This window comes from Xyrauchen texanus, chromosome 33, assembly GCF_025860055.1.
Source record: "Xyrauchen texanus isolate HMW12.3.18 chromosome 33, RBS_HiC_50CHRs, whole genome shotgun sequence".
NCBI classification, from domain to species: Eukaryota; Metazoa; Chordata; class Actinopteri; order Cypriniformes; family Catostomidae; genus Xyrauchen; species Xyrauchen texanus.
Window position 1 is genome coordinate 22,778,397 of NC_068308.1, and position 22,598 is coordinate 22,800,994.

The 22,598-nt window shown below is 42.5% G+C and overlaps 2 protein-coding genes across 23 annotated transcripts in view; both read left to right on the forward strand.

The window, feature by feature from the left end:
- LOC127626644 (ankyrin repeat and SOCS box protein 3-like) overlaps positions 1-18,337 on the forward strand; it is a 280,530-nt gene extending 262,193 nt beyond the window's left edge. Inside the window, exon 9 of one of the 2 annotated variants that reach the window (XR_007968474.1) lies at positions 17,521-18,337. The gene's annotated coding sequence lies outside the window, so the exon portion shown is untranslated. The remainder of the gene's footprint in view (positions 1-17,520) is intronic. The other variant, XR_007968473.1, reaches the window with a different exon arrangement.
- LOC127626642 (neurexin-1a-like) overlaps positions 1-22,598 on the forward strand; it is a 223,136-nt gene that overhangs the window by 46,947 nt on the left and 153,591 nt on the right. The gene's annotated exons all lie outside the window — the stretch shown is intronic.

Genomic DNA, 22,598 nt, shown 5'->3' on the forward strand with positions numbered 1-22,598 from the left:
TACAAAAAAGAAATTATGATTCAACATGAATTTTCTTGATAAAATATATGATCATGCCTGGTAACATGCATTTAAAATGGGTAGAAATAGCATTTTAGCTTAGTGTAAAGCTGAATTTACACAAGATTTATTTATATTTCTTGTGCTCCTTACTTCAGACTTCTCTGTCTGCTCCTATAGTAACTCATCATAAGAAAGTGTTTCACCGCTGTTCAAATGCACTTTGGATCGCATCATTTATATGTATAAATGTTTTCCATCTGAAAGGACTAAATATTAAATTAAACAAAATAATCTCTTCAGTTAACAAAATACTTTTTGAATGTAACTGTATTCTAAATACCAATGATTTAAATTGTAACTGTAGTGGAATACAGTATTTTGTTACTCCCCAACCCTGTGTGTAAGGCATTCAACAAATGGTTTTCATATGAGATAGTATATGCTGTTACATTTGGAAGCACGCAGCAATCCTGACATGCACTTTATATATCTTCCCAAGCATGTGATAGATTTCCATGCATAACTTATTGGGCATGTGGGGCATTTGCGCCGTTGCGTTTTTCAGTGTAATTGAGTTCACAGTTCAGATAAGATATGAGTGGGAGCATATGTGTACATCAAAACAGCATTTGCTTTGCTTATTAAATATGCATTTGAAACCCATATACTCTGGTATTGCTATACCACATTGCGATGTGCTGCTATTTCCAAAGCAACTGCATCTGTCTTTGAGGTGTGAACATGAATGAAAATGGTTTTCATTCATTACAGATAAAGGTAACTGAAGTTTCATCTCCATATTGTGTACAGACTTTGGTTGTGCTTTTTAAGTCACAATAGTATTCAGAGGTACCAATTTTTTCATGTTTTGAGGGAAAATGATGGAACGCTTGGTCCTGGCTTTGTGGGATTTCTTAAGCTGACTGCAGAAGGAAAATGAAGGCTTGGGTAGAGCTGAGATATGAAAAATGCAACGTGGGCGGAAATTAATCCATGAAAAAACCACTGTGATGGAGGACGTGTGCGTGTGAATGTGTTTGCAGCCAGCAATGCACATGGTGGCGAGTCTGCCATGATTGAAGTCTTTTTAATTTTGGGTTTAGATACGATGTGGGTGTCTGGCTCTGTCAGTATCCCCTCTGTTCCATTCACTCCTTTTCTTCCTCCATCCGCCTCTCCCTTTATATCTCTCAGTGCCTTCACTTTCTCTCTCACAGCTTCCTTTCTCCCCCCGTTTCCCCACTTTCTATTCCATATTCAATCGATTATGCTTTCTGATAGACAGCGTTTGCTTTTGATCGTAAGCCTGTTATCTGTTTATACTATGTCTTCAACATGGTGGCTGATGAGATTTCAACGCATTACTGTCAAACAGTCGCTGACAGCTTGCCGTCTGTAAGTGCGGTTATGGGTTTGTTGTCCACTGTGAGCACGGATGAGAGTATGATGCTGTTGGATTACTTTGTTTATACTGTATGATATTTTTGGCTTCAGGGTTTATTTACTTACTCGACTGTACATAATGTTACTTTACCTCCATCGAATTACTAAGATGATGATTATTACTTGCCTGCTGGGCTTCCAAACACTGCTCACATGAACGCAAACATGCTGTTTAAGTAAATGCAAAGCTATTCATAGCTTTCACAAGAGCAAGAATTTGTGACGGTTGGGGTGTCAAAATATTGTGATATTTTAGCTCACGATACTGTATCGATATTCTCATGCCAAGAATCAGTATTGTATTTATCACATGAATACTATTGGGGAAGAGGAGATTGTGTGAGAAGGCTTAACATCTCAGACTGAGATAAGAATAAAATTAAGCTCCAAAGCATCCGATTCAGGTGAAAGTTAAACAAATGAGTGAAATAATGCAATAAATGGAAGTTTTATATGACTGTACATTAAAGAATCGCAGTATTATCGTACTGTGAGCCAGATGTCAAGATAATAATATTATATCAACATGCGGGTCCCTGCGAATTCCCACCCCTATTTTCTTGCAACTTGTTCAAATTTATGTCCGTTAGCTTATCTGTATGTATCTGTGCGCATTTAGAATGTGTGCTAATGGCAGACCATCTCTGCCACCTCTAAAAATAAGCTTGGCAGAAGCAGAAGTGCATCAAACTGAATTGTGTATTCAGCAGGCACATCAATTAGTCATGATGGTCGAGACTGCGAGAAGCATCCATCAAAATTTTGGGTATCACAGCTCTGAATCTCCTCCCTTTTCACTGCCTTTTCCTCTCACTTGCTGTCTCTTGCCAGACTCCCTCTCCATCTCTTCTTTTAGCTTCTCCCTCTATCTCCATCTCTCTCGGTTCCCCACACCTCTTCTTTCTTGTTTGCATTTTACCTATCAATTTACCTATCTCTCCTCTATTCATGTCAATCTCTTGACTATCACTAAATGATGCATTGCTGAGTCTAGGCAGGATGAGCGCCAGCACTGATAAAGCAGTGTGCTGCCTCTGTTTCCTCCGTCCTCCATTTTGATTCAGTAGAGCTATCCACGCAGATATGTGCTGAGGCATGCACACCGACCCAAGCCTGTGACTATACCAGCACACACATGCAATCTGAGGTGCCGTGGTTGTCAAGCAACTTTAAATGTCTATCAGTCTTTCTCAGAAAGGCTCTGGCAAAGTCACCCTTAAAATAAAGAAGGAAGATGTGAACGCACACTCATGTGACCATGCATAGAGCAAGATGGTGTGGATGGCTCTATCCCAAAACCGAGTGAGCAGCCTACATAGGCAGCATTTTTTGGCATCAAAGGTGCGCTCCTCACGCAAAGTATGTTCTTAAAGTAGGCATAACAATAATGCTGCTTTCTAAAATACCTTCTTTTACTCATACTCTAAGGCAGAATTGCATATAGGTTTATACATCACAGAAAAGGAAATGAGCTCAGTGAAAAAAATCCATCCATGATGGCGGATGAAGAGAGGGAGAAAAATATACCCGATTTTCATTTAATACTAAAAGGTATAAAAGTAGTACTACATTCTGATTAAAAATTGACTAGATTACCCACTATGTGCATATGCTATGCATTTTCGTGCTTATTAGAATATTGCATTGGTTAGCAACATGCTAATAACAAACTTGCTTCACATAAAGAGTGCTTTTTGTATTATGCACAGAGTTGCAATCGAAATTGGTCACTTTTAAGGTTCCATTTCAAATAGGATGCTGCCTTGGAAGGCAGCTGCTTATTTAGATGGTACACAGCAAGGTAGCTAACTAGGTTTTGGGGCAGAGCCGATGTGGTGACACAAACTGCCATTTCTTCATCATTGCACATAAACAGTGGTGTTTCAGTGTCATAATTTAGAGTGGGGCACAAACAATCACTTAATCAATTATTTAACAAATTTTTGAAACTGACTAATAATTCAACATTTTTATAATAATACTATTTCTGTCATTTTGACAGATAAAAAGAAACAAGAAAAATATTTTAATCTAGTGCATCAGTTTTGACTTCACTCTTTGTCCCTCACATTCCCACTGTGCATGTGCCCTGTTTATTCCCTGGTGTTAACATGCATATTAGATGTATATTAACTGGCACCATCCTCGTCTACACCTGAAATTGTGCATGTCTTTTTTTAGATTTTGAGTAGAGGGTATCTGATTTTAAGTAGAGTGTATTTGATTTCATGTATCCGAACAGACTCAAACAAGGGGAGGCAAAAAATATATCATAAAAGCCTATCTACTGTCATGTATGTGCCATTATAATAGATACTATGCCCCTCAATGCCCAAGTACTTATAAAATGAAAACAAGTATGACTGATAAAAAATAAACCATGACAGACATCCCTAATAATTTAATATCACCACAAAACACCACTAAGATGTGCACATCTACATCAAAAAAGCTCAAGTGACCATGAAAGTAAACCAAAAATACGCAAATCTTCAAAGGGTGTGCATATTATCTCACTAACTCGAATGAACAGCATAACAAAACTAATCAAAATGACAGACTCACAATATTTAGCAGTCATTGATATCTAATACAAACCAATGCACCAACAACACCGCAATTTAACGCAATGGCATACAATTCAATGAAATGATGAATGGTGCTTAACTAATCCAACCAACAGCATAACCAAAATTTGCTTTTAAAACTTAACAGTGAAGTTCACTACGCAGTTAATAGCAGATTAATAGCAGATATAAATATGATCAAAGCTTTTGATTTGCTCAGGGGCAAAGGCAAACAAGCCCCTCAGTCTAACATTGAACACTTGTTGCACATGCACATGATGTTCTCAAGATCTCTGTTGATTAACATTGGGGATGAAGGGCTAACCCAATGCATAGCGAATGAGAACGATTAAATGGCTTTTACGCAACATACCTCAATAATAATAGAATTTCTCAAAAGAATATATACCTTTTTCTTGTATAATTGACAAACACTTTTAAGTTATTGAAAATATATTCTTTCTTAAAATAAATTTATGATGATGGCATGCATTTTGCACAACAGCATCACCTCTGGTGGGGCTTAGCCCCACTTGCCTCTAATGTAGAGATGTGGCTGCAAATAAACAATTAGACTGACTGTCTGATGGAGCCCTGTAGCTTTGGGTTGCTATAGAAACACTGGTACTTTCGAAGATGACCCAAATTAGTTTTCCAGCAGCCAAGCATGGACATTCTCCCACCTGGGAGGGTGAAAGAAAGAAGGGAGATGAGGAGAAGAGAGCAGAAAGGTTAGTGAAAGAATGTAATATACATTCACTGACATAGAGCTGAAATTTAGTTTGGTTTATTAAAAAATATTTTAAAATAGGTTGTGAACACGGGACTGCTCATATTAATAACAAGGATTATACTAGGCTGCTAGTAACAAAGATGTTTGCATTATTTGCATATATACCTGTTTATGTGCGCATTTCAGTTTTAACTTGGGTCATTTCATATCTCGACTAGGGCATATCACCACCACAGTTACCCCACCTTCAAAATCCCTATTATAAAATGGATACTTCCGTTTCTAAATTCTGATTAGCTAGGCCACATTCGAAGCCATTGTAAAATTGCTATAAAAGCACATCTGTGACTGCGCTGTTGCTGCCAATGTAGAGCATCACTTCTGAGGTTCCATTTCAGTTACGATACTATGGTGCCATTCACACCAAATGCAGAGAAACCTGTTTTCTTCTATTTTTTTTTAGCACAAGAACACATTTGGTCTGAATGTAGTCCCTTTGAAGGCAGCTGCCTATTCAGCCAGTTGAACGTACAAATGGAATGAATCAGAAGAGGGAGGCAGGAGAGGTTTAGGCTTGAAAAAAATAGACAGCAGAGGATGATATCAGCAGGCGATAGACAGATGTGACTAGTGTACAGAGGAATGAAAGACACAGAAAAAAGCCTTGTGATTTGATATGGTATAGAATGTGTCAAAAAGGCATATGAAGGCAGAGATTAGGTTGTCTGTGAACACACAACATCTTTAAAGGTCACTCTGTGGTGGTGGCGCTGACATCAACGGAGGCATTAAAACAGGAATGTTCAGAACTGTTAAAGCCTATTACAAGCCTACGGTCAGATTAGCCATACCGCACACCTCGCGCTAATCAGACCGGAAAATACAGCAAGGATTACATGCAAAACAAACTTCCCCCACAACAAAAGCAATTGTGAACATCGAATAACTTACTTAGAGCCTACCCACAGCTTTAAACTTTGCAGAGTGAAACTTCAAGTCATAATTTACTCATGTTCCAAACCTGTATGCATGGCTGGCCCGTCCTACAGTCAAAACAGGTAGCCGCCTAGGGCCCCAATGTGCCTGGGGGGGCACTACGAAGGCACTAACATGTGCAAAGTAAATGAACAAGGCATGAAATTAAGAAATTTTTATGACTTTTATTTTGTAATTCTCTGCAGTTCAATGGTTTCTATCGCACACACAGGAGAACTTGTAATGTGTGTAGACCTGATCATTTAACATAAAAATCACTATGACGTTGAAAACTATAAACAACATATCAAGTATAAATAAATATAAAAAATAATCGCAAAAAGACAAATAACTGAAAGTAACAACAAATAAAATAACAGCAGTGTATCTAAAATCAGCAAGAAGTAAAGTTAAGCAGTACACACTAATCTGCATAATTTATTCATAACACAAATCTTTAGTTATTTCTTCTCACATTTAGTTATTTCTTCTCACATTTTTATCAGACATAGATCACACATAGCTGAATAATGCGCACGCCTGACTGAAACAGGAAATAAGTTATGAAAAATATTGCTTTGTGGCTATTTGAGTCTTTGAGGCTTATTTTGGGTAAAGGATAGCAGAAACAGCGCTTGACAAATCATTAGGGCTTTTCACATTTTCTCAAGAATAAGCTTGTGAAGAAATTCAGTGTCGATATACAGATGCAAAAAACTCACAGAGTGAACATATGAGCAATTAATACGGAAAATAACCAAACTATACTATCTGTGAATATCTCTGCTCTTATTTTATTAATACATAATCCCCCCTCTACCACCCACCCACCCCACATTGCTGTAGTTACCTGATTTTCCCTGACGTTTTAACTTTTATTCACTATTGCACATATTCTGGCCAACTTTTTGTTTTCATTGAATTTGTTGCTCTATATAAACATTTACACATGTGGGTAGTTGAAATTTCAAGCATTGTCAGCTTTATCCTATACTATTAAAACTATCTAAATCTATATTGAACAGTATTTTCTTATTTATGTTTTACTTAATGGACAACACTTATGGTTGCATTTGTTAACATTAGTTAACTACATTAGTTAACATGAACTAAGAATTACACAATACTTAATAATCTTAGTTAATGTTAATTTCTACATATATTAGTCCATTTTTAACAATAAGATTTTATAAGTTAATATAATATGAACTAACATGAACAAAGAATAAATAATTGTAGTTTTATAAATTGACATTAGCCAAGATTAAAAAATGCTGTAAAACTGTATTATGAATCATTAATAATACCTAATGCAAACCTTGATGTAAAATGTTACCCAATAATGATCAGACTTGCAGTTTCCATGACCTCATATGTTAATATGAGACATTGGTTTATTTGTACTTTTAGAAAATTATCAAATTATTGAAAGATGATCAAAATAAGGCGATAAAATGGTGACTTGTCACAGCAACTAAAATACACATATTCCCTAATGGATGCATGTACATTTTAGCCAAACATCTTCATGTTGGGAAAAAAGCTACTGGACATGTTATTTTTCATCAACTGAGCGATACAGTAGAGTGCTTCATTTTTAGTGCTTTCTATTTAAAAAATCTGCTCATCACGTTTGCAGTGGTTCTTTGGATATTTTAAAGATATGACAATTTTCCCAGGGGCCCATTTTCATGATTTCACCTTTTTCTTCTGTTGAACACAAAAGAGATGTTAGACATAATGTTAGCTTCAGTCACCATGAGGCTAGTTCTCTTACGAGAGGTTCTCTCGTATTGCGTAAGCTAGCTTACGCAACGGGAAAGATTCATCTTTTCTGAGACATTGAAGCCAAAAAATTATCCTTAATTTTGTATCATTTGTCAACGCAGTGCAGCAACTGCAGACCTTGAGCGGGCTAGCTAGCGAGCTCATTGGTTGCTCTGCGGCAACTGCTGCAGCCTATAGACGAAGTTGCGTGAACTCGCGCCCAATGAGAGGCGCCCGCGCGCTCACTGTCCCAAAGCCCGCCAGAATGGGCGTGGCTAGTGTGCATATAAGCGCAGTTCGTAGGCTGGAACCCTGATTTTCATCTCTTCAGCGAAGCTCTTCGCATCTCTGAAACTGCAAGAAGCCGCGTCGCCATTTGAGGGGCATCAAGCAAGCTTGGACAGCGCTCGAAGAAGCCGGCCGCCGCCACCTTCAGCCATCCTGCGAGCTACGCCATCCGGCGACGTATCCTTTTTAAAGCAAACTAGTTCCTCAGTGAACTTCACAAAAGAGCACGAGCGTCTTTTTAAAGATGCCTCGCACCTGCGGTTCATGCCGCACCCCTCTCAGCGCCGGAGACCGCCACATCATCTGCTCTATCTGTCTGGGACTGGGGCATGCAGAGCTCGCCTTCGCTGACGGCGGATGCGACCTCTGCGAGGAGCTTCCGATGTCGACCCTGCGGGCTCGACTCGAAGCGCTCAGGACCGAAGCCGCCATGCCGCCTTCTGTTTCGCCGCGCCGGAAGAAGCGCCGCTCCCAAAGGCTGCCGGAACCGGGTTTAGAAGCGACTGTCTCGCCGGACATTCTCCCTCGAGCATCGCGTTCACCCTCCCTGCCCCCCCGGGACGCGCAGTTGCCGCCGAGCGGCCGCACTGCTGCCACCTCGGAGAGCGAGGCGGAGGACAAGGGCTGCTGTTCCATCATGGCTTTGGACAGCGAGGAGTGGTCACAAGCCTCCTCATCGGCCCAGGAATCCAGCAGGACCCGCGCCGGAGTCGAAGGGGAACTGATACGCCTCCTCACACAGGCCGTCGACCGCCTCGGGCTCGAGTGGTCACCGCCCCCTGAGCAGGCTCCCAACAGACTCGACGGCTGCTTTCCTCAAAGCCGTCACCAGCGGCGCCAGCGCCGGGCCGCTCCTTCTTGCCGGAACTCCACGCCGAGCTCTCTAAATCGTGGAACGCGCCTCTCTCGGCCAGGATTTGATCCCACGTCTCCACCTCTCTCGCTTCAGTGGACGGCGCCGCCGAGAAGGGCTACTCTTCCATCCGTGAGATGGCGGTCTAAGCCAGTGCTCCCGTCTAAGGCCTGCAGAACTACTTCCGCCTGTGTTGGCCGCGCCTATTCCGCCGCCGGCCAAGCCGCATCTGCTCTGCATTCCATGGCCGTCTTGCAGATCCTCCAAGCGGACCTTCTTCGGGAATGGGATGAGAAAGGCAGGCACCCAGAGGCTGTTACAGATCTAAGGAGCGCGACGGACCTCGCCCTTCGCGCCACCAAAGCTGCAGCTCAAGCCCTAGGGAAGTGCATGGCCTCGCTGACTGTAACCGAGAGACACCTGTGGCTAACGCTAGCCGACATGGGAGAAGCTGAGCGCTCCACGTTCCTCAACGCCGCTCTCTCCGTCCGGTCTCTTCGGTTCCGCGGTAAGTGGCATTGTTGACCGTTTTCAGAAGTCCAGAAAGCCACCCAAGCCATGAATCTCTTCCTGCCTCGCCGCCGCTAGCTCCTCTGCAGGCCGCCCACGTAACCAGCCTCCTGCACGAGCATCTTCACAGCGCCCAGCTCAACAAAGCCAGACTTCCCAGCGTTGACAGGGCGGCCGCCCCAGATCGCGCTCAGACAGCCGCCGCAGACCGCCGCCCCCCCCCCCGCGGGCCTCAGCCTAAGATTGTGCTGAAACCTGAACAACCGAAGTCCTCCTAGCTTTGTTGAAAAAACGACGGCTCAGTCCTGCCGGACCACCGTCAAAGCTTAGCCCCCTGTCAGTCCCCTTCTCTCAGGCTACTACAGTGGTGAATTCAGCAGCCAACAAGCCGGTGTTACTACCCGCTTGCCTGCACTCAAATGCCGTTTTCACGGCGACACAAAAAGATCTTGTAAAGAGCAAACATGTCTTATGTGTAGAAAATGTGCCCACAATCCAGTGTTCACCCCTATACACAAGCATTACACTTCCCGTGTTCCTATCAGAGCACACTCACATAAAGCAGGCACAGCCCGCTCGAGTGTTAGAGTCAATAAACACGCCCACGAGCCCGTGCGCGCGTCCCCTCTCTGCCCGCTCTGTCACACGGCCAGCAAACACCTCTCTATGTGTAAAGTCCCGTGCCCGTGACTATGCTCGCGCATCACTTAACAGATGTGACTCTTTCCCCATTCATCTCAATCGGTAAGTCACTCACAGAACACCATGTCCCTGCTGTCTGCGAGCAGTCATGCATAAGCACAATAAGCGCTCACACATTCTGTTCAGCCCGCTGTGTACGGCAATCAGGGTGACTCGGCCATTCACCCTCTAGCGTTACGCTTCAAAGAGTGGGAAGCTATCCCAGGGATATGCAAATGGGTGTTAAGCACAATAAAACAGGGCTATTTGCTACAGTTCGATCGCCGCCCTCCCCGCTTCAGGGGGGAAAGGGCTCGAAACTACTGTGAACACGGAAGCAGCCTGCATGCTTCGTTCAGAAATAGCAAACCTTCTGTGCAAAAGGGCCATAGAGAAAGTGCCGCCTTCACTGAGCGAGTTGGGGTTTTACAGCCGTTATTTTCTTGTCCCCAAGAAAGACGGCGGCCTCAGACCAATATTAGATCTCAGGGTTTTGAACAAGGTGCTTGCAAAAAGACCGTTCAAAATGCTTACAATCAGGAAACTCCTCGCGCATGTGCGCCAGGGGGACTGGTTTATTTTTCTCGATCTGAAAGATGCCTATTTTCAGATTCAGATAAATCCCCGTCACAGGCCATTCTTGAGATTCGCCTTCGACGGTCAGGTTTATCAATACACCGTCCTTCCGTTCGGCCTGTCCTTAGTACCCCGTACTTTCACGAAGTGCATGGATGCGGCGCTCGCACCCCTGCGGAGTCAGGGTTTGCGAATTCTGAACTATTTGGACGATTGGCTGATTTTGGCACAGTCACATACGGAGCTTCTGTCTCACAGGACAGTTCTCCTCAGTCATCTGAACAGTCTGGGTCTTGCAGTCAATTGGACCAAGAGCTCACTACAGCCCAGTCAGGCAATTTCCTTCCTTGGAATAGAACTAGACTCTGTGGCAATGACGGCTCGCTTATCTACACGGCGCACGAGCCGTGTTCAGCGACTAGCCGCGTCTTTTCAGATGAACAGCCTCACGCCTCTGAAAAAATTTCAGAGAGTGTAAGGTTACATGGCCTCAGCCGCAGCAGTACTTCAGCGGGGTTTACTGTGCATTCACCCGCTTCAGCATTGGCTAAACACCCACGCGTCTCGCCGGGCGTGGGCCACAGGCCGCCAGCCGATCAGAGTGACTCAGACCTGTATATCAGCTTTGCAGCCTTGGACGGTGGCCGAATGGTATCAGCGGGGAGTGACGATGGGAGCTGTATCTCGCCGAAAAGTCATCTCGACAGACGCGTCCAACATGGGTTGGGGCGCGGTCTGCGAGGGCTCGCAGGTTTTCGGCCTATGGTCAGTTCAGGAAAAGCTCCTTCACATAAATTGTCTGGAAATGATAGCGGTCGAGTACGCGCTCGTGCGCTTCCTCCCGGTCATTCAGGGTCACCACGTCCTGGTCCGTTCGGACAACAGATCTGTGGTATCCTATCTAAACCGTCAGGGCGGTGTCAGATCCAGGAACCTTTTCCATCTGACAAAACGCATACTAAGTTGGTCCCAGGGCCACCTGCGCTCGCTGAGGGCGACGCACGTGCCAGGCCACCTGAACGACGGCCCAGACAGACTGTCCAGAGACAATGTTCCCCCAGGGGAATGGTCCCTGCACGCTCAAACAGTCCAGAAATTATGGCAAATATTCGGCAGAGCAGAGATAGACCTCTTCGCGTCAGAAGAGAACTCTCACTGCCCAGTATTTTTCTCGAAAAGCGAGGACGCGCTGGCCCAGGACTGGCCCAACCGCCCGCTTTACGCCTTCCCTCCCGTCTCGCTATTGCCACAGGTAATGCAGACGATCAGGGAAACGCGTCACTCGGTGCTCCTCATAGCCCCGCACTGGGAGAATCAGACAGGGTTCCCGGAGCTTACGCAGCTGTCACTGACAGCCCCGTGGCCCATCCCAGTGAGAGCAGATTTCCTCTCTCAAGCTCTCGGTACGATCTGGCATCCCCACCCAGAGCGCTGGGCGCTGCACGCGTGGGTGATCAACGACTACCCGTCGCTTTGCCAGAAGGAGTAATGAACACTATCATACACGCTAGAGCCCCTTCCATGAGAAGACTCTATGCGTCCAAATGGTCGGTGTTTTCAAAATGGTGCACCGACAGAGACCTGGACCCACGGACATGTGCGGTGTCGTCACTGCTCGTGTTTTTACAAGAGCTGTTGGATAAGGGCAGATCCCCATCCACGCTCAAAGTGTACGTGGCTGCCGTCCTGGCGTTCGCCGAACCCCTGCACGGCCAGTCACGGGGAAAAAACGAGCTGGTCATCCGCTTCCTCAGGGGAGCTAGAAGGATGAACCCCCCGCGCCCCCCATCGGTTCCTATCTGGGATCTTTCTGTAGTTCTCGAAGCTATGAAAGCCCCCCCTTTCGAACCGCTTGAATCCGTGGATTTGAAATACCTTTCACTCAAAACCGTTTTTCTGACTGCCCTGTCATCAGTTAAACGTGTGGGAGACCTTCACGCACTGTCTGTCAGCGCTGCGTGTATGGAGTTTGGACCAAGTGACTCCAAGGTCATTTTAAAGCCTAGACACGGCTATGTCACCAAGGTGATCGGTACTCCTTTCAGAGCACAGATTATTTCCCTATCGGCTCTGCCAGCATCCGATAGCGAACGCGACACAAATCTCCTTTGCCCAGTCAGAGCACTGAGATTGTATACTGCGCGCTCCGCCTCTTTCAGACGCGCTGAGCAGCTTTTCGTTTCGTTCGGAGGGCGCACCAAGGGTCTCGCCACCTCGAAACAGACACTGTCTAGATGGATAGTGGACGCTATTGCTGCTGCGTACGCGTCGAAAGACCTGCCATGCCCGTTAGGCATTAGGGCTCACTCCACCAGAGGCATGGCCTCCTCGTGGGCATGGTCCAGCGGGATTTCCATTCAGGACATATGTGTAGCAGCGGGCTGGGCTTCCCCCTCGACCTTTGTCAGATTTTACAATCTGGAAGTGCCCGCTCTGCAGGCAAAACTACTAGCGGTTTAATACGCTAAAGCTCCCCTGGTGAGCTGCACTAATGGGACACATTCCACACAGACCGGCACCGCCGCTCTGTTTTTCCCTTCCCACTATGTGCTTATGTATCACACACACACACACTGACCCGCACTCTTGCCGGCCAAATATTATTTCCCCACTCACAAGGGCTCCCCCGGGTCCCCCCACCCCCCTGGGGCTCATGCAGTGGATGCTTGGCGCGCACGGCGTTGACAATTGGTTCCCGTAGCGTAAGCTAGCTTACGCAATACGAGAGAACCTCTCGAAAGAGAACGTCTCGGTTACCTACGTAACCTCGGTTCTCTCTAGATGAGGGAACGAGTATTGCGTAGCTGGCCGTGCTCGCGCCACGAGTGATTTTCGCTTCATTCAATGAAAACCAGGGTTCCAGCCTACGAACTGCGCTTATATGCACCCTAGCCACGGCCATTCTGGCGGGCTTTGGGACAGTGAGCGCGCGGGCACCTCTCATTGGGCGCGAGTTCACGCAAGTTCGTCTATAGGCTGCAGCAGTTGCCGCAGAGCAACCAATGAGCTCGCTAGCTAGCCCGCTCAAGGTCTGCAGTTGCTGCACTGCGTTGACAAATGATACAAAATTAAGGATAATTTTTTGGCTTCAATGTCTCAGAAAAGATGAATCTTTCCCGTAGCGTAAGCTAGCTTACGCAATACTCGTTCCCTCATCTAGAGAGAACCGAGGTTACGTAGGTAACCGAGACGCTTTCTCCTTAACATCTTTTGTGTTCTGTGGAAGAAAGAAAGTCATATGGGTTTAGAACAACAAAAGTGTGAGTGAATTATTTTTAAAGAATAATATTTTTTTGGTAAACTCTTCCATTAACATCAGCCATCAAAGCCAAGAAAGCTTTAAAAGTTGTTGTCTGCCTTTGTATTAGGCTAATGTGTGTTCCATTATTGATTTAAGTATTTATAGACCATCCGTCTAAAGAAAACAGAATCACTGAAATTGATCCAGATATGTCAATGGCTTGGCATGGGCCGAAGAATGTCACACCTGCTGAAAAGCAGGGCGAGGTAAAATCAAATAAGTCAATTAGCATGCAGTCCAATTTCTCAGTTGGACACATTCCTTCAGGTTCAAGAGAGGAGGAGGTTGCCGAGCAACCGAGAAATTAATTAGTCGTTGGAGTCGTCCCTGGGTGTGTTTTGACACACATTTCATTCCTGACCTCTTTTTTTCACGTCCATCTGTTTTGGTCCACACAACTGGCAAACAGATGAAAGTCTGGGTCTTTGCACTTAATTAATTAATTGTATCTAATGTGAAAGAAATGCTACAATAATGATCTACTTATATTGGCTCACCAATGTTTCTGATTAGAATGTGTGCAGTTTACAAGGTTTAAATAAAGCAATAAGCCATGAGAAAAAGTGCATTACTGTGATTTTAACATCGGTAAGTGGTGTTAAACACAACACATTGCTTATTACTTTAATAAAAAGGTGGCAAAATCAATATTATAAACTAACCAATGTTCAATAAACAGTTACATTTCCTATAAATAATTATCAGAATAAGCAAGTCTTTTGCCAAGTAATATAGTTCATGTTCAACTTGGTGCAATGATATAGAATGTGCAGTCACAGATTAAATTTATAACGACAGTTTCGAAAGTGGATCTTCAGATGATACTTTAGAACCTTAACTCTCTGTTTAATAATTGGAATTTTGGAGGTGTGGTTACTAGGGTTGCAATGGTATGAGATTTTCATGGTATGATAACCATCTCAGAAAATATCACGGTTTCATTATATCATGGTATACGGTATTGCACAATTATTATTATCAGTTACAATGACAATTAAAGGAGTGAAAACAGAAAGGTTCTTTTTTTTTTTTTTGGATGAACAAACACTTTATTATAATGTGAAACTTGTAACCATTTTTTTTGGACTCCCTTTTGAAAATAAATAAAATAAACAGAATAAGAAAGCTAACAGAATTATAATAATAAACTGAATTATAATCATGATAAAAAAATAGCATGTAACTATAAAGCATGTTAGTTTACATGTTAGCATAGCATGTTAAATGAACTACTAAATTAAAAATAACATCAGCTGTGTGAGCTTTAAAGTAATGTCCTATGATTATTAATAATGTACATATACTGCTCCTATCTGTACCTCTAACTCTTTAACTCAGCTGGTTTTGCTTCAGGACAGATTTTACATTGTAAATCAAGTAGCGACTCACCATAACAAAAAAGCTGTAACCTGTATTTAATGTATCCTGGGTCGCATTTCCTTTTATGTTGCATAGTTTTTTTCATGGTTTTTTTAAAGTACAAGGAGATGCATCAAGTGACCTCAAATCTACCATACAGGAAGTTTTCTCTCCCCCCTTTTAAAAATTGAAGAGCATATTTACTTAATATGAGGCCATTATTATCCAGTTTGATTTCTAATTTAAAACATCATTCAAACAGAACATACATATTACACAGGAGGATTATTTAGCGTATAACACAGTGTTGCTCTTTTCCTCAGTGCTGTTTGGCATGTCAGTGCTGCCTACTGTTTGATGGGTTTGACTTCCTCCAGAACGCTTTAAACTAGAAAAGTCTCACTAGAATTGAAATTGGTCACATCAGTTTTGAGGTCTGATCTCCGCAAGCCTGGTCGTTGCACGCACTCGCCAGAAAGAGCAGATAATGATCGTGAGCTGGTTCCGTTACGCTCATGCGAAAGTGCAGATGAGAAGCCTTGAGCTGATTGCGAGGTTATCATGCTGCAGTCCTAAATAGGCTATCACTTTGATAGGTGCAGAAATATCTTTAATGTGAGAACCACGACATTGTTCTTTCCCTGCTGTCCACGACACAGTCCGAATAGAACTGGGACCCACTTTTGGGTGAGACCCACGAGTTGAGAAACACTCTCTCTCACACAAACACACACACACAAATATGTCAGAACCCCTCGCCTCGCATTTCTCTGATATTTGACTCTCTGATAGTTTCAATGTCTCCCCCTTAGATCAGGACATTTGTGCAACTCATAGAAGATGCGCCGACCACAGAGAAATGCACAGAGAAGTTTCGGAGTTTGTAGTTATTTACATGATCTGCTTCCATATTATATGAATTTTAATAAAGCTATAACACATTAAATTAAGTTTAGCTCCAGCTCCACATCTTCCACAATGAAAGTGCTTCTGTATTTATTTATTTGGTAATTTTGTATATTTCCCTCATACTTTGCGATCTACATCACCTGAAGCTGTTTGTAAAGTTTCGAGTGCATCTGGACTGTGAGATGTGCAATTCTTTCTCTCCTCTGTCAGATGCGAACTGCAGTACTGCTCTCGCACACCATCATTACCGTGTAATGTGATCCCATGCTATGTTAAATGAGATCAAACGACTATTCGACGACAACAAAAATCTGTCGACAATTTTCGATGTTTGTCGATATTGTTGATTAATCATTTCACCCCAAAAGGAAAAGTTAGCTGCGCGCAACAGAGACACAGGATGCTGATCAAGATGATACCTGTTTGGCATTGTCTTGTTTCAGTTTTGTTCGCGTTTCTCCCAAAGACAACTTCTGCTGCAGTCGACACCATGTTGTTTTATCAAATGACTCTGTGCATTAACATTTTAACCCTTTACTGACAGCATAGATTCTTCTGAACTTAGACCAGTCAGTTTAAATTAATTTAAATTAAGCATTAAATATAGTAAAGAAATATGTCCATGCATGTGTACATGGGGTCGCACAAGAATATAATGTACAGGTATATGGTATATGCATTTAAGACCAAAATCTTTGTTACAGTATGTGTTGGTCTAGCATGGTACAATCCTTGTTTTTAATATGATGATGCTTGGTTCAAAATCTGCTCGCCAATAAAAAAAAATTTAATAAACCAAGCAAAATTGCAACTGTATGTTAGGGTTGGGCGATGTCCCCTAAATAGGCAGTTGACGATGTTGACAGTAAAACATCGCGATGGACGATGATATCGTCGTTGGGGGGGGGGGGTATATAATTTCATATAATTTTCAAAAATTATATGAAAAATTATAAATTTCGTTATTTTACTAACCCAACCCATCGTCGGCGCTTTATAGGTTGCACGACACGTGAAACATTTTTTTTTTTTTTTTTAGCTTTCACTTAAGAAGAGTTGTGCACTTTTTATTTTAATATATCTCTTTACATAAATACTATTTTCCACTTAAAAACTATAATTTCGTTATTTTACTATCCCAACTGACTCATCCGCGCTTTCCAATAGGTTGCACGTAAGGGGGAAAAATATTTCTTCCACTTAAGAAGAGTTGTGCACTTAAGCACTTTTTATTTTAATATATCTCTTTACATAGATTTACATTTACATTTACATTTATTCATTTGGCAGACGCTTTTATCCAAAGCGACTTACAAAAGAGGAAGAACATCAGCGAATCATCTTAGGGAGACAGTGGTACAAAAAGTGCCATATTACAAAGTTTCACTATCATCATAATAGTATACAAAACAGATTTAAGTGCAACAAGAAATGTAAATATATATAATTTTTTTTTTTTTTTTTTATTGACCGGTTAAGTGCTTTTGGAAAAGATGTATTTTTAGACGTTTTTTGAAGATAGAGAGTGAGTTAGCTTCCGGATTGAGTTGGGAAGGTCATTCCACCACCGTGGTATGATGAAACTGAAAGTCCGGGAAAGTGTTTTGGTGCCTCTTTGTTTTGGTACGACAAGGCGACGTTCCTTAGCCGACCGCAGGCTTCTGGTGGGAACGTAGCTCTGCATAAATGTTTTAAGGTATGCTGGAGCAGACCCAGTGACTGTTTTATATGCCAGCATCAGGGCCTTGAATTTAAAACGGGCATGAACCGGCAGCCAGTGGAGAGAGACAAAGAGTGGTGTAACATGTGCTCTCTTAGGTTCATTAAAGACCAGACGTGCTGCTGCATTCTGGATCATTTGGAGAGGTCTAATAGCACATGCAGGAAGGCCTGCAATGAGAGCGTTACAGTAGTCCAGTCTAGTTATGACAAGGGACTGAACGAGCAGTTGTGTGGCATGTACAGAGAGGAAGGGTCTTATCTTCCTGATATTGTAGAGTGTAAATCTACAAGATCTTGCAGTTTTTGAAATGTGGTCTGTGAAATTTAGCTCATCATCAATGGTTACCCCTAGATTTCTGACCGTTTTGGAAGGCGAAACTGTAGTTGGACCCAGCTGCACGGTGATGTTGTGTTCAACAGCAGGGTTGGCTGGAAAGACAAGGAGTTCGGTCTTGGCAGGGTTGAGTTGAAGGTGGTGTTCCTTCATCCAGGCCGAGATGTCTGCCAGACAGGCAGCGATTCGAACGGTCACTGTGGTGTCGTTGGGCTGGAAAGACAAGTAGAGTTGCGTGTCATCAGCGTAGCAGTGGTAAGAGAAACCATGTGACTGGATGATGGGTCCCAGTGATGTTGTGTATATGGAGAAGAGAAGTGGCCCAAGCACTGATCCCTGAGGTACCCCAGTAAGTAACTTGTGTGGCTTGGATACTTCCCTCTCCATGCTACCTCAAAGGACCTTTCTGAGAGATAAGAGTTGAACCAGTCAAGCACAGTTCCAGTGATACCCAGTTTAGAGAGGGTGGAGAGTAGGATCTGATGGTTGACTGTGTCAAAGGCAGCAGAAAGGTCCAGCAAAATCAGAACGGATGATCTCGATTCAGCTCTCGCCTGTCTCAGCGACTCGATGACAGACAGCAGGGCAGTCTCAGTGGAGTGTCCACTTTTGAAGCCCGACTGATTGTCATCCAGCAGCTTATTCTGTGAGAGATAGGCGGAGATCTGATCGAAAACTGCCCTTTCAAGTGTTTTTGCCATGAATGGGATGAGAGAGACTGGTCTGTAGTGTTCTATCTGTGTGGGGTTAAGTGCAGGTTTTTTCAGCAGTGGGGTTACTCGAGCCTGCTTAAATGTAGTGGGAAAAGTGCCTGCAAGAAGGGATGTGTTAATTATGTGTGTAAGTGCCGGTAGGATGGACGGAGAGATGGCCTGGAGAAGGTGTGATGGAATGGGGTCAAGGGAACAGGTTGTGGGGTGTTTGGAGAGGAGGAGTTTAGAGACCTCAGTGTCAGTTAAAGGAGAGAACATAGGGAAAGAAGGGTTGCATACAGTAGCCAGGTGTTTGACAGGGTGTGGTGCTGTGAATGTATTGCTGATGGCTGTAACCTTATCAGTAAAAAATGTGGCGAATATATCTGCTGTCAGTGATGTGTCAGGTGGTGGAGGGGAGGGCAGAGAAGTGTGTTAAATGTTCTAAACAAGCTACGAGTGTCTGTGGTGCTGTTGATCTTGGTCTGGTAATATGAAGTTTTTGCAGTTTTAACGTTATTTGAAAAAGTTGCGAGCAGAAGCTGATATTTACCTAGATCAGCTGGATCTTTAGATTTCCGCCATCTCCTCTCAGCTGCCCTGAGATCAGTCCGATGTTCACGAAGGACGTCAGACAGCCAGGGGCTGGGTGGTGTAGTCCGTGCTGGTCTAGAGGAGAGAGGACAGATGTTGTCTAGACAGGTTGTTAAAGTAGAGCTAAGTGTGTCTGTGGCAGTGTTCACATCAAGCATGGAAAATACATTTATTGTGGGAAGAGAGGCAGAGACATCAGTGGAAAGGCGAGAGGGTGAGAGGGAACGGAGGTTACGGCGAAAGGAAACCAAAGGTGGGGTCGGTTTTACAATGGATGGGAGAATCATGTTGAATTGAACAAAGTAGTGATCAGAAACATGTAAAGGTGTAACAAGAATACACCATAGATATTTTTTTTTTACTGAAAAACTATAATTTCGTTATTTTACTAGCTTAACTAATTACTCATCCGGGCTTTTTAATATATTGCGCCTAAGAAAAAAAAGTCGTCTTTTGGGCAGCCTTCTTGCGAAGAGAGCAGCCACAGCCACACTCACTGATGAGCAAAAGGTCGAGGCAGAAATGACCATGTACCTGCAGGAATTGGCCATTGATGGGGAAGAGGACTCGCTGACTTGGTGGAAAACGAACAACAAAAGGTTTCCGTTCATGGCAAGATTAGCACGGAAATATCTGTGCATATGTGCTACCAGTACTCCATCAGAGCGGGTCTTCAGCACAGCGGGTAGTGTAGTTACTCCAATCCGCAGCTTATTAAAACCAGATAAAGTGAATATGTTGGTATTTCTGGCCAGAAACATCGAAATTTAAACATGGTCTATGGTGAAAGATATTAGACTTCTTTACGCATTTTTACGCCATCCGTTCTGTGAGCTATTCGATTTTGCATATTATTTTTTAAACGTTCATTTGTGTAGTTCATATGACCACTTTACAATATTTCAATAACATAATTTATTTTGTAGCCTGTGCTGAAGTTAATTGTGCTGCTAATTATAAGTGAAATGTTAATGCCGAGTTTCGGTCTGAGTGTTGTTCCGTTTTCTTGTTCTTTATTTGTTGTTCTTCTATGTTTTAATAAATGTGTGTTATTCATATTCACCTTGTTTCTTTCATTTGATTTGACATTATGGATTTATGGCCAAGGAAATTTTTCTTTAAAAGTATTAACCAGACAAAAGTTATTTGACGTTCGCTGGTCTGGGTTTATCTTAAACTGCCGCTTCAGTGTATACAAATGTGACAATGAGCAAGATTTTCTGAGACACTACAACTACTAATAATTCATTAATAAAGGCTATTTTCTTGTAGCCTACAACATAAAATATTTTAATCTAAATGTACAGTGTAAGACAAGTAAAAAAAGACAAGAAGCTAACAATGTCCAGATCAATATTTGTGTTGCCTGCCTGACACGGTATTTTCACAGACTAACACGTCACGTCTCTGGCATATACAGTATTTAAAATAGCATATATGCATTAGTTATATTCTCAATTTAATTTACAGAGCAATCCCTGCAAAGTTTTTAGGTTAACTATAGAAGAGACTAGGATTAGTGAGTCACACTAGCAAGACTCGCAAAAGGGGGCGTGGCATCACGATGGTGGCTCGACATCGTGATGTTGGTCAGCCATCACGATGGACGATGATGTCGTCCATTGGCACAACCCTACTGTATGTGAGTAGATGTACAGTATATCAGGAAGTGGGTGCATTTGATTGGATTTTATTTTTTTATTTCACTGGACCGGAGAGCGGGCTTTGGATGAGAAGTAGAGCGCATCCAAGAGCTGTGTGACCTATAGAACAGTGCTGCTCTAGGCGAATGCTTCTGTCACTTACAGAGTCCACCATTGACAAGAGGGAAGGATAATACTTACTGTGAAGTACTTTAAAGGTTTTTTTTTAGCAAGTATTCTCATTAAATAGAACTGCAATGTGTGTACTGTATCAAACAAAAACTGAAATGGAGCATATGTGGAATGGGTTGTCAAACAAAACTGCCAGTTTTTGATTCCAAGGTAATGGAATGTCGTTCCGGACCAATTTAAAGCCTGGCATATACTGCCTATGTTCTCCAAGTGTGTGGGTGTAGAGCTGCATGATTCTGGATAAACTGAGAATCAAAATTTTTTTGCTTAGATTAAAGATCACTATTCTCTCACGATTCTGAAGAAAAACACGCTTATGTGATTTACAAAACCTGGACATAAGTGTACTAAACAAACTAACATGTAATGTATTAGAGGTTCTGACAAAATGTTCTCTACTTCAATCTATTGTAAAATACAATCAAATTGTAAATAAAATATATACATTTAAAATGTCCTAAGTCGACAAGGCGCAACAAATACATTTGAACAGTTTAAATTAAAACAATGTGGCCTTCAATGTCTCTTGTAAAAATTGCTTCAAGCTTTTAAAGGAATTATTCAAGAGCCAGTAATTAAATGGATAACAGAGTAAACAGTGCTTTAAGTTTTTCAGCAACAGTAATTAAAAATAATAATAATAATATAAAAACTGTGAAAAAGGTAATTTACTGCCAATGAAAGTACTTGAATATTTGACACTATTTACTGTGTGCTCGTTCTACATTAATACAGATTTGATGCAGTAAGAATGCCTGAATGCATATAACAGACAGCATGCAGCTTATATACATTTAGACATCACACAGATCTAACACTTTGAATAATTTGTCCCGTCTGCTTATACATTACTGTGCTTAAGTCTGAGGCACAGAAGATATTTCACAAAAGCATTTGTCTTAAGATGGTTATTTATATCTTCAGCTGTAGTGTGTCAATAGGAAAAATAAATGTTATATAGTATAGTATAAATGACTCCCAAACATTACATTTGCAAATAGAAAAGATTAGAACAAGAACAGGGAGCCCTGCAACAGATGTCATGGCCCGCATAGAGCCCCCCCACTGTCAGCCTGAGATTACATAAAGAGACAAAAGCAATTGAGACAGCCTAAATAGATAGATGAACTGTGGTGAATTCTCCAAGAAGCTTGGAATATCCTATCTGCAAACAACCAAGAAAAACTGTGTCCAGGTGTATCTAGGAGAATTGGTGCTGTTTTAAAACACAAAAGTGGTCACACTGAATATTGATTTAGCTTTTTTTATGTTTACTGGACTTTGTATGACATTAAGTGATACATGAAAACTGTTTATGTAATTATTTTTGAAGACATCCTCACTATGCAACATTTTTCACAAGTGCCTAAAACTTTTGCACAGTACTGTAAACTAATGTGTCTTTGTTTGCTTTAATATTCCGTCAAGACAGCGCAAATTTAAATGCCATCTGTTT